Here is a 13,527-nt window from a genome sequence, read left to right as displayed (position 1 = left end):
CTTTCATTTTCTATTTAAATTATTTTAAAAACAATACTTTTTCCTTAAAGTATTCCTTCATTTAGTATCCACCTTCCTAAAATATCCTTCCTTCCTAGAAGGTGTACATTTTCAACAATAAAAAGGAAGTCTAATGACCCAGTGATGCTCTGCCTAAGAATATATACATACAAAATTAATCTGACAATATTAAATCAGTGGTAATCACCATAGAACTGGGCTAAGTAAATTGTATACTACAACAGAAAAATGTGAGTTCTAAGTCAATTAACACTATATATGATATAATATTTGCAATATAATAATATAGTGAGAGCAAACATTTAGTCCATTTATGAAAAACAGAATTTTCAAGCCTAATAACACACAAGAAATAGTCACACTAATTACAACTAATTATTGCAAGTGTGCAAGTTCTTTTATTTTTTTTAAAGGTCTGGGCTTGCAGTGGCTTGTGGCTCCTTCCTGTGCTTCTTCTCTCTCTTGCTCAAGCCTGTGGATGACGGGCAAATATCCTGGTGTTCATATTGCCAGGAAGCTCAGTAGCCACCGACAAGACTGGAAATGACTTGATAAACAAGACGTGCATGCTAAGTTGCTTCAGTCATGTTCGACTCTTTGTGACCCTATAAATTGTAGCCTGCCAGGCTCGTCCATGGGATTCTCCAGGGATGGGTTGCCATGCCCTCCTCCAGGGAATTTTCCCCACTCAAGAATCCAACCCTGCATTGCTCCTGCATTGACAGGAGAGTTCTTTACCACTAGCACCAGCTGGGAAGCCCCAGTTAACAGTACAAGGACGCCCATTTGTACATAACTCTGACAGCCAACCCCTTTGGAGGTGCTTCTCATGCCAAGGAAATTGTGCTTGAAAAAGTAGAAGTTGAAGCCAAAGAGCCAAATTCTGCCATTAGGAAGTGTGTCAGGGTTCAGTGATCAGAAATGGAAAAAAAAAAAAAAAAAAAATCACAACCTTTGTACCAATGATGGCTATTTGAATTTTATTGAGGAAAATGATGAAGTTCTGGTTGCTGGATTTGGTTGCAAAGGTCATACTGTTGGTGACATTCCTGGAGTCCAGTTTCAGGTTGTCAAAGTGGCCAGTGTCTCTCTTTGGCCTTATACAAAGGCTAGAAGGAAAAGCCAAAAACATAAGTTGATGGTGAGCATGATAGTAATACATTTTCATATGCTTCCCCAAAATTTTAATAGTAAAAATAGTGTGATTTGCTTTCTTCATGCAATCATCCTAGTGTCTAATATGTACATCAAGTTTATGGAGTTTTAGAATTAAAAGGGATCTTAGAAACAATCTAAGTTTCTTAGATTCTCTTATTCTACAAGTAAGTGACATACTCCAACGTCAAGTTATTGAAGGGACAAACTAACCCAGTCTCTTGATTTCTATCTCGTACCTTAAAATATACATTTTCAAGTATGCAGTATTCTACAAATATCAGGACAAGCTTATTCAAAATGTTCACGTTTACTATATCCTTACTGACTGCTTGCTCTATCAATTACTGAGAGAGTGAAATCATCAAATATAATTGTAGATCTGCCTATTTTTTTAAAGATACATTAAAAAATATTTCTTAATTCTGAATTTACTCTCTTTTAGACTGACTTTCCATCCCCGGCCTTCCATGGTGGCTTAGATGGTAAAAATCGGCCTGCAATGCAGAAGACCTGGGTTTGATCCCTGGGTTGGGAAGATCCCCTGGAGAAGGGAACGACCACCCGCTCCAGTATTCTTGTCTGGAGAATCCCTATGGACAGAGGAGCCTGGCAGGCTACAGTCCACAGGATCGCAAGGAGTCAGACACGACTGTGACTTTCACTTTTCATCCACCTGATTTAAATTAAAACAGTTTTCTGCAAGGACAGGCACAGCAGAATGGAATCAATAAGCCATACAGAGTTGTCCCCAAACCCTGGCAGTGCCTAGAAACAGGAGGGATCACAGAGAGACGTGAAAGTTTCCCTGTGGAGTTAATGACCCTGTGAGGGCCTCCAGCTCTGTGCTCACGTGGTCATCCATTTACACAAAATTTTCAAAAGTAAGCTATTTTAAACACAGTTGGTTCAGCCAGCTAGCTGTCCCTTTCCACTTCAACGTCCTGCCTGTCACATTTGCCTCACATCGCAGGCATTAGAGTGGCGGCAGGCAGTTTTGGGTCCTGCTGAGGAGAAATTGAGGGAGTGAAGTGTTAGCTGCAATTTTGAATGTTGTTTTGGAAGTTTTCAGTAAAAACAAGTGAGAAGCAATAGACATTTTACTTATTTTATTAAAGAACTGAAAAAAAAATTTTTCCAACATTGTTGAGACATACTTTACAAAGTTGTGTAAAGTATGTACAAAGTTGTGTACAAAATTTAAGGTGCACAACATGATATATATATATATATATATATTATATATAGAAATGATTAACACAAAAAGTTAGTTAACACACCCACCTCACAGAGTTACCATTTTGAAAGAAAATTCAGGTAGTAAATTTAGTGGAATATGAAAGAAAAGTAGTTACTATGAAGAATGAAATCAGGAGAAATTAGCTTGATATTGAAAAACAAATTGCAACCAAAAAACTCCAGATCATACCCAAAGCAGTAATTCATCAAGAAGAAGAGACAGGGACCTCCTTGGTGGTTCAGTGGCTGGGAGTCTGCACTCCCAACGCAGGAGGCCCAGGTTCAATCCCTGGTCAGGAAACTAGATCCCACATGCTGCACCTTAAACCCAGTACAGCCAAATAAATAAATACAGATAATTTTTAAAAAAGAAGAGACAAATGTCAAACAGAAGTAATCAGTTTTTGGATTGTTTGATGATTTCATTAAGGAAGAGAAGTGAAAATACACTTAATTAGAAAAGTATTTAGTTATCTTGCTAATTTAACATGAAATGCTGCCATCTAAAAAACAGAAATTGTATCCACTGCAAGGGGGACATAGAGATAAACTGGTTAATAAGTGCTACCTATTTCAAGTAGTATTCAAGGTTACATATTGTAGTAGAAAACTAGAAAATGTCCTGAAACTGCATGCATGAATCATAGAAATGATTTTCTATGATTAAGAAACTGACCACCAAATTTGACCATCAACTTGAAATGCACAGAACATTGCAAATGGATTGTGAAGTTGAGGGAAATTCTTCTCAACCATCAACAGTTTAAAAAAAAAAAAATGAACCACGATTGAGGAAAATTTGAATTGTCTTTCTATTCCCACCACAAAAAAACATTGCAAAACCTTTTTTAAAAAAAAGAGGCAAAGAATTTTTTAATGTAAGATAAAAGAGAGTTTGGGGGGTGTGTAAGACAGCTAGTTAATACAGAATATTTTGTTTTCTGGATTGTGCAATGCTTGTGGCAGCTGTCAGCATTTTGACATCTGTAATCTGTTGTCATTTCTTTTCTTATTTTAAAGTAGATATTTTCTTCCACCTTTGACATTGTATTTGTGACTTTGTATTCTTTAATCTTTTAGAGGGTCCCCCGAATAGAATAAACTACAAGTTCCATAAAACCAATACCTGACCAGGATGTAAGTTAAAATGGCAATCTATTTTCCTTTTTTATTTATTTTTTTAAAGATTTTTTGATGTGGACCATTTTTCAAGTCTTTATTGAATGTGTTACAAGGTTGCCTCTGTTTTATGCTTTTTGGTTTTCTGGCCAGCAGGCATGTGGGATCCTAGCTCCTTGACCAGGGATTGTACTCTCACCCCCTGCATTGGAAGGCAAAATCCTAACCACTGGACCACCAGGCAAGTCCCAGCAATTTATTTTCTTAATAGGAAGAAATTGGGCTATCTTTTTGCAGCCTGTGGCGAGCACACTATCTGAAGTTCACCGGAGTGGTCACAGGGCTTTGGTTTGTACTGAGTCTCGACCAGCAGGGGGCAGTGAGGTAGAGCAATTCCAAGCTCGCACTGCCATGAAAAACAGCAAAAGATTATTTTGCATACTGCCTGGTGCCAGATGTTTTACTTTAGTGCTTTGAAATATTTTAGAGGAAGAATGTTTTAAGAAGTGTATGAAGCGTAAATATAGCTTCCTTAATCAGTTAAAATAAGAGTCAGATATTCAAACAGCATGTAGACCCCCTCCTCTCCAGTATTATAATTATTTATTCAGTTATACTGTTATGAGCTCTGTACTTCAGAGTTTTATGACACCAAAATCAGTTTTTCCTAAATAGTGTCCTCTTCCTTATTACCTTGCAGGAGAAGGCTTTATTTTTCCTCTTAAGAACAGCCTCTTGTAATCTTAAAAAGCAAATATTAATTTGCAGGGTGTTTCATGCAAAATTAAAAGAATTTCATGTTGGTAAAGAATAGCTAAAGCAATCCTAGCAGTAATATGGGCCAGTGGCAGGTGGAAAAGTCAGGGTCAGTTAAACCCCTGGGTCATTTCCAACACCGATGCCCAAGATCCTTGGCATAACCATTAAGGATAATAGCCAGTACCTCCATGAGGCTGGTTGTGTGCCAGGCATTGTTCTAAGTTCTTCGTATTGTCTTAGGTAATGCTCACAACAACCCATCACTATTGCAGCACTATTATTACTCTTGTTTTCAGACGAGGAAACTGGGTCTCCGAGAAGTTAAATAATTGATAAGTTCACATAGCAAGTGACAGAGCTGGGCTTTGAGTCTAGGCAACCTGGCTCAAGAATCAGAGCACTTGGCTACCTCCTATAACCTTTTGCTACAAGTCCAGTTCTATCTTTACCCCTCCAAAAGAGAACATCATTATAAAGTGATCAGTAGACTATACCGTGAGAAGAGCAATGTTGCAATACTCTGGTCTTTTAACAGTGGTAGCGATGATGCTGCTACTAAGTCAGATTCTCCCCTTCCCTGTTAAGAAAGCTGCTTTGCACAAGAGTAGATGAGAAAAAACTCTGCTTCACCCACTTTCCTCCTCTGGTGGCCGACCAAGGCAGCTGGCAGCTGGCAGCTCACAAACTTCCCACAGGAGCACGCTAAGGTTTCTCTCCTCAGTACTCCCTTCAAGTTACCCGGTTTCTCCTCTCATTGCTGGGAAACTCTGAAAGAATCCACCTTACTGATTCTCCCTATTCATTCACTCACTCTTCACTCCTCCCCTGGCTTCCGCCCTATCCATTCTTCTGGGAACCTTCAGTCAGCCAACTCCAGCTCCCCTAGACTCTGCCCGTGGCCTCCACAGCCTTCTCCCTCTGGGTGTCCTGTTGCCTCTCTGCCCTTCCTTTGTGACCTCCCCTCCTGTGCCCTGCTCCTCCCCTCTCTTCTCCTTCTAAACCTCTCCCTGGCCCTCCCATCCTTCTGGTCCTGTCTCTTGGAGACTGATGACTTCCAACACTTTCTTGTTCCAGCCACTCTCCTTTGTGCTCATCTTGTATTCCCTGCTGTCCATTATACATCTCTTTTTGGGTGACTGTAGTCAGAAATGTCTAAAATGTTATCTTCTGCCAACCAACTGCATTTCTTTTCTTATTGTCTCTGTTTCAGCTCATAGCATCACCCTTTACTAAAGCTAGACATCCCAGCTCCATCTTGCATCCCTTGCTGCCCCTCTAGTCCATCTGGCCTGTGAGTGGTGGTTACACTCCCTCAGACATGTTTCCAGGCCTCTTTCCCCCTGGGTCTCCATTTCCACAGCCCCTGCTCAGTCTCAAATCTATTCTTCCTCATCAGCTCTGTACAATACCATTTCTTAACTTATCTATTAGTCTACTTTCATAGCCATTGCTCCCATCCCCACCCTCTAACTTCCACCCTATCCCACTTACAGCAGGGAGATCCAACCAGTCCATCCTAAAGGAAATCAGTACTGAATATTCATTGGAAAGACTGATGCTGAAGCTGAAACTCCAATACTTTGGCCAACTGATGCAAAGAACTGACTGATTGGAAAAGACCCTAATGCTGGGAAAGGTTGAAGGTGGGAGGAAAAGGGGCCAACAGAGGATGAAATGGTTGGATGACATCACCAACTCAATGGACATGCATTTGAGTAAACTCCAGGAGTTGGTGATGGACAGGAAGGCCTGGCGTGCTGTGGTTCATGAGGTCGCAAAGAGTTGGACATGACTGAGTGACTGAACTGACTGACTGACCTTGTTTCTAAAATAAAGACTGATGATATTACTCTTCCACTTTAAGATCTTCGGTGGCTTTTCTCTAAGAACAGCGTGTGTTAACTAGAACGTCATTTAGGGACAGCTGCAGCCCAGGCCCAGTCTGTGTGTCTGAGTTCCCCTCTGGCTACAAGGCCCACTCTGCCCCCTCACTGCACACCCTAGACTTGAGCCACCCATCTGGACAGGGCAAAGAACAGAATCTTGTTAGGCAGACTGCCTGGGGGTCAATATCTAACTCTCCCACATTTAGCTAAGTGACTTTAGAACTATGATTTAATCTCTCTCAGCCTCAGTTTCTTTGTCTTCAAAATGGCTCTAATGATCCTTTTTCAACAAGAATACTTATTCACTGAACATTTACAAAGGACCTACTATGTACATAAGGTTGAGTTTGGAACTCAATAAATATGAGTTTCTTTTCTCTACACCTGCTTCTGCCTCATCTTTGTTAATGCAGTCCTTTCTACTATGCAGAACTCTCGCATCCCCATCCCGAATCCTTCAAGGTCAGGTTCTGTGACATTAATGAATGTTCAAGGCAAGGCGGAGCACACCTCACAGGGGATTTGGACCAGTTTTTTACTGTGTATTTTGTTAGCTTTCTAATGGATTCTTTACTCCTCTAGTCTGGGAGCTCTTTGAAAGTAGGAATGGTGTCTTATGTATTTTTGCATCTAACTATGTACATAAATACATTCACAAGGAAAAACTTACAGTGTTATCTATTGTTACCAAGACCTTATGACTCCTAGCACAGTTTTCTGGAAATTAATTACAGATATACTGTGTTAAAATGTCCCAGACATTTTAAAATTGTCTTCCATATTGTGCTGAATAACTTTTTCACTTTGGTACAATAAAACCCTGTGAATTTGGCACACACATTGTTTGAGAAAACATGCGTAAATAAACTATGTTTGGATTTTCCAGTATTTATATTAGCAAATGGTGATTAGTTAGCTAGAAAACAGTCTTTGTTAATGTTTCTGTATTATTTTGAATAAAGTTTTGAAATAATAATGTTTAGCTATGCTTGGTCTCTGCTATACACCTTTCTGTTACTTGTTTTCTTCTTCTCTGTCTCCCCACTCCCCACTAGAATGGAAATGTCCAAAAAGGCAGAAATCTTGTCTATCTTGTTCACTGCTATGTCCCCGGAGTCTAAAACAGTGTTTAATAACATCTGTTGCTAGTTGGTAAGAAAAGAAATGTATGCTATATTTTAATTTTAATAGAACGTGACTTATTAAAAAGTAAAATATGTGTACCAATATATTTAAGATATTGGTTGAATTATAACCTAGATGATTTGGTATTTGTCGATATCTCCATATGTATGACCCACAAACACCTCAAGGTCTCAAGTCTTGTGTCTAGTTGAGTTTCCAGCCCACATACTACAGCCAAACATTTTTCACACTCCTTTGAATCCAAATTCCACTCCCATTCCTTTCCTGTTTTGAAGACACTCTTGCTTCTTTCCTTACTTGGAAGTTTGGGGCATCTGATGTGAAATTCTCAACTTTGTTTTTGTCTGTTTCAAAGTTAACTCATTAACTTGACTCACGCTCCCTTTCCACACCTCACACAGCTTCATCTCTATACATTTCCTCTTTTCCTAGAAGTTTCTTTCCAATGCTCCAGGCCTAAATCCATTCCTCCTTCACTGCTCACCACAGAAACTATTTTCTCCATGAAGCCTTCTTAGGTTTCTCCAGCCAGAATTAACCCCTGCCTCACCTGACCTTTCTCAGCACCTTATGCATATCTCTTTTAAAACATCCTAACAAAAATAAGGCCTGCTTTGTGCCAAGCATTGCAGTTTTGGAGAAGGTTAACAGAACATGATTCTAGCCCTTGAAGGAGTATAATTTCATGATTATAATTATAATTTTGTGATTATCAGGCAGTATTATCAAGAATGTTTCAAATCCTTTCTTAGAATACAAACTACCTAAAGTGGGTCTTTGGTCCTCCCATCTTCATATCCCACAGAGGATCCCCTATGGTGCCATGCACTGAGACAATGTATATTTCTAGGTTGTTTAAGAGAATTCTGTAAAAAAAAGTGCTTGCCTGCCCTTATACAACATTGTCCAGAAAGGAAGCCCTCCCCTCTCATTCCCAGAATAAGGTAAGTTTCCTTATGATCAGTCAGCAGATACAAATGAGAAAGCTGTGGCTAAAAAAAAAAAAAAAGAGATTGTCCCTTCTTATTTTTTAATAATGGGAGAAATGGTGACTGGAGCAAAAAATGGAAAAGAGGTGAAGGACGTCACAGCTAAGATGTGCTAAGATCAGGAAAAGCCAGAGCAGGCAGTTATTTTCTATAAAAAGGAGGAAAGAGGGAGAGAAAAAGAGAGAATATGAATGAGAGAGAGGCGTAAGGAAAGAAAAGGAGAGGAGAAGAGACACCTTTCTGTCAGAAGCTAGCAAGAAGTTTTGTTTTGTTTTAAATAAGGAAGATAAGTGGAATTTTTCAGTTCAGTTCAGTCACTCGGGTGAGTCTGACTCTGCAACCCCATGGACTAGCACTCCAGGCCTCCCTGTCCATCACCAACTCCCAGAGCTTGCTCAAATTTATGTCCATTGAGCCGGTGATATCATCCAACCATCTTATCCTCTGACAGCCCCTTCTCCTCTTGCACTCAATCTTTCCCAGCATCAGGGTCTTTTCAAATGAGTCAGTCCTTTGCATCAGTTGGCCAAAGTATTGGAGTTTCAGCTTCAGCATCAGTCCTTCCAGTGAATATTCAGGACTGATTTCCTTTAGGATTGACTGGTTGGATCTCCTTGCAGTCCAAGGAACTCTCAAGAGCCTTCTCCAAAACCACAATTCAGAAGCATCAATTCTTCAGCACTCAGCTTTGTTTATAGTCCAACTCTCACATCCATACATGAGTACTGGAAAAACCATAGTTTTGACTAGATGGACCTTTGTTGGCAAAGTAGTGTCTCAGCTTTTTAATATGCTGTCTAGGTTGGTCATACCTTTTCTTCCAAGGAGCAAGTATCTTTTATTTTCATGGCTGCAGTCACCATTTGCAGTAATTTTGGAGCCCGCCTAAAATAAAGGCTCTCACTGTTTCCATTGTTTCCCCATCTATTTGCCATGAAGTGATGGGACTGGATGCCATGATCTTAGTTTTCTGAACGTTGAGTTAAGACAACTTTTTCATTCTTCTCTTTCACTTTCATCAAGAGGCTCTTTAGTTCTTTGCTTTCTGCCATAAAGGTGTCATCTGCATATCTGAGATTATTGCTGTTTCTCCCAGCAATCTTGATTCTAGTTTGTGATTCATCCAGCCTGGCATTTCGCGAGATGTACTCTGCATATAAGTTAAATAAGCAGGGTGACAATATACAGCCTTGATGTACTCCTTTCCCGATTTGGAACCAGTCTGTTGTTCCATGTCCAGTTCTAACTGTTGCTTCTTGACCTACATACAGATTTCTCAGGAGGCAGGTCAGGTGGTCTGGTATTCCCATCTCTTGAAGAATTTTCCACAGTTTCTTAGGATCTGCAGTCAAAGGCTTTGGTATAGTCAATAAAGCAGAAGTAGATGTTTTTTTTGGAACTCTTGCTTTTTCAATGATCCAGTGGATGTTGGCAATTTGATCTCTGGTTCCTCTGCTTTTTCTAAATTCTACTTGAACATCTGGAAGTTCATGGTTCACATACTGTTGAAGTCTGGCTTGGAGAATTTTGAGCTTTGCTTTGCTAGTGTGTGAGATGAGTGCAATTGCACAGTACTTTGAACAGTTTCTGGCATTGCCTTTCTTTGGTATTGGAATGAAAGCTGATCTTTTCCAGTCCTGTGGCCACTGCTGAGTTTTCCAAATTTTCTGGCATATTAAGTGCAGCACTTTAACAGCATCATCTTTTAGGATTTGGAATTTGGAATTCCATCACCTCTACTAGCTTTGTTCATTGTGATGCTTCCTGAGACCCACTTGACTTCACATTCCAGGATGTCTGGCTCTAGGTGAGTGATTACACCACATGGTTTTCTGGATCATGAAGATCTTTTTTGTATATTTCTTCTGTGTATTCTTGCCAACTCTTCTTAATGTCTTCTGCTTCTGTTGGGTCCATATGATTTCTGTCCTTTATTGGGCCCATCTTTGCATGAAATGTTCCCTTGGTATCTCCAATTTTCTTGATGAGCTCTCTAGTCCTTCCCATTCTATTGATTTCCACCTGTAAACAATAGACTGTATATTTTATATACAGTGAATTTTTATATACTAAATAAAGTATATATACCGTGGATATTTTATATACAGTGGACTTTTAGTGCTTTCTTAATATATGCTAAGTGTGGGCAAACTTTGAAAACATTATAGTAAGTGAAAGGAGCTGGTCACAAAAGGCCACGTATTATGTGATTCTATTTATATGAAGTGTCCAGAACAGGTAAATCTGTAGAGACAGAAAGTAGATTTGTGATTGCTAGGGGAGGAGGAAATAGAAGTGACTGCAAATGGGTTATGGGGCTTCTTTCTGGGATGATATAAATATTGTGGAATGAATGTTAATGGTTGGACTAGTTTGTGAACATACTAAAAAAAGTATAATTGTACATTTTAAGAAGGAGAGACTCTTTCTTTTTTCATTGAAATATAGTTGATTTTAAATATTGTATTAGTTTAAGGTATACAGAGAATGACTCAGTTATGCATATATATGTATACATCTATATTCTTTTTTGGATTCTTTTCCATTATAGATTATTACAAGATGATGAATATAGGTCCTTGTGCGGTACAGTGAGTCCTTGTCTATTTTATATACAGTAGTGTACATCTGTTAACCCCATACTCTATTTATCCCTCCCCCCTTCTCTTTTGGTAGCCATAAGTTTCTTTTCTATATCTGTCTGTTATATAAATAAGTTCATTTGTATCATTTATTAAGATTCCACATATAGGTTATATCATATAATATTTGTCTTTCTTTATCTGACTTACTACACTTAGTATGATAATCTCTAGGTCCATTCATGTTGCTGCAAATGGCAAGATTTCATTTCTTTTTATAGCTGAGTAAAATTCCATTGTATAAATGAAATATATATACATCTTTATCCATTCATCTGTCCATAGAAATTTAGATTGCTTCCTTGTCTTGGCTATCATAAATATTGCTGCTATGAACATTGGGGTGCATTTATCTTTCCAAATTCAAATTTTTGTCTTTTCCAGATATGTTCCTAGGAGCGGGATTGCTTGATCATATGCTAACTCTATTTTCAGGGAATTTTTTTGGCCATGTCTCGCAGCTTGTGGGATCTTATTTCCCCAATCAGAGATTGAACTCACACCCTAGGCAGTGAAAACCCAGTGTCCTAACACTGAACATCAGGGAATTTCTATTTTCAGTTTTTTTTAAACTTCCATACTGTTCTCGATAGTGGCTGTACCTATTTACATTCCCACCAATAGTGTAGGAGGGCTCCCTTTTCTCCACATCCTCTCCAGTATTTATTATTTGTAAACTTTTTGGTGATGGCCATAAAAAGATTATTTCCAAAGCTTTGTTATCTGTCCAAACAACTGAATACAATCTAAAAGTCAAACATTAAAGGTGATTAAATCATGGTACATCCCTCCAAATGGAAAAAATATTTTTGAGGGAATCTAGAGGAATATGGGAAAACACTCATGAAACTACCATAGATGGCCAAAGAAGATACAAACTGTATACAAAGTATGATCCCAACTTCATTAAATATAAGCATGGATAAGCAGAGAAAAGATTAGAAGGAAATGTTCAAAATATTTACAGAAGTAGAATTATAGGCTTAGCAAACTTTTGGATATACTTTATGGAAAATCCCTTTAACTGGACTGGAACTTTTCATACATAGTGAAGTTAAGTAAAAAGGTAAAAGGCTAAACCTGTAAATGATGGGTGGGCTCAGTACTAGCCACTTTTTATCAGTTCAGTTCAGTTCAGCTCAGTTGCTCTGTCGTGTCCGACTCTTTGTGACCCCATGAATCGCAGCATGCCAGGCCTCCCTGTCCATCACAAACTCCCGGAGTTCACTTAGACTCACATCCATCGAGTCAGTGATGCCATCCAGCCATCTCATCCTCTGTCGTCCCCTTCTCCTCCTGCCCCCAATCCCTCCCAGCATCAGGGTCTTTTCCAATGAGTCAGCTCTTCGCATGAGGTGGCCAAAGTACTGGAGTTTCAGCTTTAGCATCATTCCCTCCAAAGAAATCCTAGGGCTGATCTCCTTCAGAATGGACTGGTTGGATCTCCTTGCAGTCCAAGGGACTCTCAAGAGTCTTCTCCAACACTACAGTTCAAAAGCATCAATTCTTCGGCACTCAGCCTTCTTTACAGTCCAACTCTAACATACGTACATGACCACAGGAAAAACCATAGCCTTGACTAGATGGACCTTTGTTGGCAAAGTAATGTCTCTGCTTTACTGATCATGATCTAGCTGACTGCACAGATAGTCAGTCCAATGGCTCTTGACCAGTCCTCTGCCTTTAATCCCTCATGCCTCTGGTCCAGTGTTTCCCAAACTTCAGTCATTCACATGCCATCTTCAGGACTTGCTTATCCACCTATTATTTCATTTTCTCTTTAAATTAACCTACTTTTTCTTCCTAAATAAATGTATTTTAAAATTTTTGTATCATGCTGCAATTTTGAAATTCATAGTTGAATATAACCATTAACACTTTAAAATGTACCCATGTACCCAGGGGTTATATTTGAAACATTTAACCATCCAGAATAGCAGAGGGGCAATGAATGAGCAGTAATGCTCTGTTGGTTCTTACTACCTGAGTGGCAGTCCTGCACTGCCCACCTAGAATCATCCTGTGTACTGCCAGTGGTACATGTAGCATATTTGGATTTTCAACTGCAATCCATGCTACCTTCTTTTGCTAATTTAATCTTCCTAAAATGAAAACCTGATGTTACTTTTCTGATCAAAATATTTTAATGCCCCCTGCCCCATATTGCTTAGAGCAGAAAACCCAGATTCTTCAATTTGTTCTTCAAAGCCTATGTCATATGATAACAATCTACCACTAATTTATTCATTTAATGGGTATTTATTTATTGAACACCCAACATGTATCTTTCCAGCTTGATCTTTCTCTACTGCCTTTAACGTATTTTAAACTCTAACCACATCTGAACCCCAGAACATGTCTTACTCCTTCCCATGTCCATTCCTTTGCTCATACTATTCCATTCCTCACAGCTCAGGGCCCTTCCACAGCCAGCTACCACCATCTGTCAAAATCCCACAGAGCTCAAATGCTTTCTCCTCCATGAGGCCATCCCTCCTTCTTCTGGACCAGAAAGAGCCTCTCCCTGCTCTTCCCTCCCATAGCCTCTGACCTCTACAAGGAATTAAAGTG

At 39.3% G+C, this 13,527-nt stretch overlaps 1 pseudogene; it reads left to right on the top strand.

The window, feature by feature from the left end:
• Positions 1 to 499: 499 nt before the first annotated feature.
• Positions 500 to 1,155, top strand: LOC129657074 (40S ribosomal protein S23-like; annotated as a pseudogene).
• Positions 1,156 to 13,527: the final 12,372 nt, after the last annotated feature.

Source organism: Bubalus kerabau, chromosome 7 (assembly GCF_029407905.1).
Source record: "Bubalus kerabau isolate K-KA32 ecotype Philippines breed swamp buffalo chromosome 7, PCC_UOA_SB_1v2, whole genome shotgun sequence".
In the NCBI taxonomy this organism is placed as follows: Eukaryota; Metazoa; Chordata; class Mammalia; order Artiodactyla; family Bovidae; genus Bubalus; species Bubalus kerabau.
The sequence above is the reverse complement of the archived record's forward strand: the minus strand, read 5'-3'. Positions and strand labels throughout refer to the sequence as shown.